Below are 3,444 nucleotides of genomic sequence, written 5' to 3'. Positions count from 1 at the left end.
TAGTAATCTTGAACATTTTTTCATGTGTCTGTTGGCCATTTGGATTTCCTCTTTTGAAAAATATCTGTTGAGGTCCTTGGCCCATGTCTTAAGTGGGTTGTTTGTTTTGACCATTTTTAAATTGTATTATTTGTGGTTATTTGTTATTGAGGTAACTTGCAAATATATTTTCATTTTCCATTTTTTAAAAATATTGATTTTTTTTTTTTGGAAAGAGACATATCTTCTATCCATTGATTCACTCCCCCAGATGGCCACAACCATAGGGGCTGGGGCACACAAAAGTTAGGAGCTTCTTCCGGGTCTCCCACGCTTCTGGCAGGGGCCTACGTACTTGAGCCATCTTTCACTGCATTCCCAGGCCATTGGCAAGGAGCTTGATCAGAAGTGGAGCAGCAGGGCTGGTGCTGTGGCATAGCAGGAAAGCTGCCGCCTATATGGGCACTGGTTTGAGTACTCCTTTTCTGATCCAGCTCTCTGCTGTGGCCTAGGAAAGCAGTAGAAGACAGCTCAAATCCTTGGGCCCCTGTGCCCACGTGGGCGACCAGGAAGACATTTCTGGTTCCTGGCTTCAAATCGGTGCAGCTCTGGTCATCTGGGGAGTGAACCAAGGGATGGAAAACCTCTCTCTCTCTCTCTCTGCCTATGTCTCTCTGTAACTCTGCCTTTCAAACAAAATAAATAAATCTTTAAAAAAAAAAAAAAGAAGAAGAAGAAGTGGAGCAGCCAGGACACGAACTGGCACCCATACGGGATGCTGGTGTTGCAGGCAGTGGCTTTACCTGCCACACCACAATGTCAGACCCTCATTCTCCATTTCTAACAATACCCTAAGTCTTTTTCACTTAATAAGTATGATTTTGGTAACTGAGGAAGCCAGGGGGCTAGAGCTGAGTGTCCAGTACAGCAACCACTGCCTCCATGTGTTTGTAGAGTACTTGAGCTATGGCTAAGGTGATTGAGGAACTGAATGTCTAATTTTAATTAACTCATTTAAAAATTGATAGTTTCATTTTGTGCAAACTTAAATGTTTAGAGTAACTTAGGCATATGAGCCTACTTTTTAAACTGTAAATTATATTAAGTATACATATAGTTAGCTTTTTACAAATTAAGTACTTTCACTGAAAATGAAGCTCCTAAATTGAGATATACTGTAAAATACACTGGGTTTTAGAGGGAAAGTGTAAAATACCTTACTGATAACTGTTTATATAAATTATATGTCGAAATGACAATGTGTGACTATATAGGCATGCCCCAGAGGAGCTGGGGGTTTGGTTCCAGACCACTGCAGCGAGTCTAACATGCAAGAAAATGAGTCACAGGACATTGTTGGTTTCCTAGTGTATATAAAAGTTATGTTTACACTGTACTTGTGGTCGGTATTAAGTGTGCAATAGCATTATGGAAATACACATTACTTATTTAAAATATTTTATTGCTAAAAAATGCTAATGATCATATGAACTGTTGGAAAAGTGGCACCAGTAATAGTTGCTTGGGACCAGAGCTATGGTATAGTGGGCTAAGCCTCCACCTGTGGTGCTAGCATCCTATATGGGCACAGGTTCTAGTCCTTGCTGCTTCTCTTCTGATCCAACTCTTTGCTATAGCCCGGGAAAGCAGTAGAAGATAGCCTAGGAACTTGGGACCCTGAACCCATGTGGGAGACCTGGAAGAAGCTGCTGGCTCCTGGCTTCAGATTGGCCCAGCTCAAGCCGTTGTGGCCATTTGGGGAGTAAACCAGCAGATGGAAGGCATTTTTCTCACTCTCTCTCTCTCCCTCTGTAACTCTCTCTCTCAAATAAATAAAAAATAAATTTTTAAAAAATTATTTCCTTGACACAAGAGTGACACAAATCTTCAGTTGATGAAAAATATATATGCGTGTACAATAAAGTGAATTTTTTAGTTTTTTTTTAAAGATTTATTCATTTTGAAAGTCAGAGTTAGAGAGAGGGAGAGAGAGACAGAGAGATTGTCCGTCTGCTGGTTCACTCCCCAGATTGCCACAACAGCCAGAACTGTGGCAGGCAGAAACCAGGAGCTTCATTCGGGTCTCCCACATGGGTGGCAGGGCCCCAAGCACTTGGACCATCTTCTACTTTCCCAGGCCATTAGCAGAGAATGGGACAGGAAGTGGAGTAGTCAGGACATGAACCGTTGCCCATGTCAGATGCCGGTGGCTTTATGTGCTGGCTGTGCCACAGCACCAGCCCCTTAATGAACATTTAAACACTGATCATTTAGTTTTCTGAAAACATTTAAATATGTTAAGGACAACTTAGATATGTGAGCCTAGTTTAACTGTAAATTTTACAAGGTATGCTTGTATTAGGTAAAATAAAACAAATTTCACATTTCATTTTCCTTTTTTAATGAGCCTTGTGTTCTATTTCCCTGAGCAGCACTGAAGAACTTCCCTCCTCCTGGACAGCTCAGGGCAGCCCTGTAACCTGTGCTTGGCCAACCACATAATCTTCAGAGCCTGAGCAAACTAGGCCAGGGCAAAGAGAACTGGAGGACCAGGTCAGCTGGGGGCCCAAACACAGGGCAGTCCTTCCGGCGGTCTGCTCAACTGCTCTGGCGGCTCAGTCACACCTGTGTCTCTGTAATGCTCCTTAGCCTTCTCTCCTCTGCCCTCCGAAAGATTCCTTCCCGCACAAGTCTGTCTCTTGCTGAGGTTTGCAGCCACACACTCTAGCAGATTCACAGAGGTTTGTCAGGAAGGACAGCGCCACTCTTGACCTTTGATTCATTCGAAATCCCTGAAATCACAGCAGCGGCAGCTGGGGTTCTTGGGCATTTCTGATGCTCAGCCAGCAGGGGGATAGCAGCTCAGTCTTGAGAGCGTGCATGGCATCTAGTGAGCAACCATGGGACTGAGCTGCACACTCTGATGGGAATCAGTTCTGGGGCCCCTCCTGCAGCCAGCAAGTGTCCAACATGTGCCCACTCGTGCTTAACTGCCAGGCACTGCTCTGCTGCCAGGGAAGTGGCAGCGAGCACAGACCAAGACCCACTCTGCTAAAGCATCCTTGCTAGCAGGAGGAGAGGACAGGATAATAAGGGAGTGTGCTGCATGATGAAAAGTTCTGAGAAAAGAGGGCTAGGGGCGCATGCACATGTTTGTGTGTGTGTGTGTGTGTGTGTGCGTGTGCCTGTGTTGGGAGGGGATAAGAATGTAGGTGGAGCTGTCAGAAGGAATCCCTCGAAGGTTGCACTGGCAGGAATGGACCAGCCTCAAAGATATGATGTGGGGGGAAGAGCTTTCTGGGCAAACAGAAATGCAGGACAAAGACCCTGAGGTAGGCACATAGGTGGCTGCTGAGGAGAAATGGAGCAATAGAAACTGGAGTCAGAGAGGTGGGGGCCGTGGGGATGGGAGGTGTCTCAACCTTCATTGTCACGCACTCAAAAGTAGTGCATCCCCTTGACCTG

Source organism: Oryctolagus cuniculus, chromosome 4 (genome assembly GCF_964237555.1).
Source record: "Oryctolagus cuniculus chromosome 4, mOryCun1.1, whole genome shotgun sequence".
In the NCBI taxonomy this organism is placed as follows: Eukaryota; Metazoa; Chordata; class Mammalia; order Lagomorpha; family Leporidae; genus Oryctolagus; species Oryctolagus cuniculus.
The sequence above is the reverse complement of the archived record's forward strand: the minus strand, read 5'-3'. Positions refer to the sequence as shown.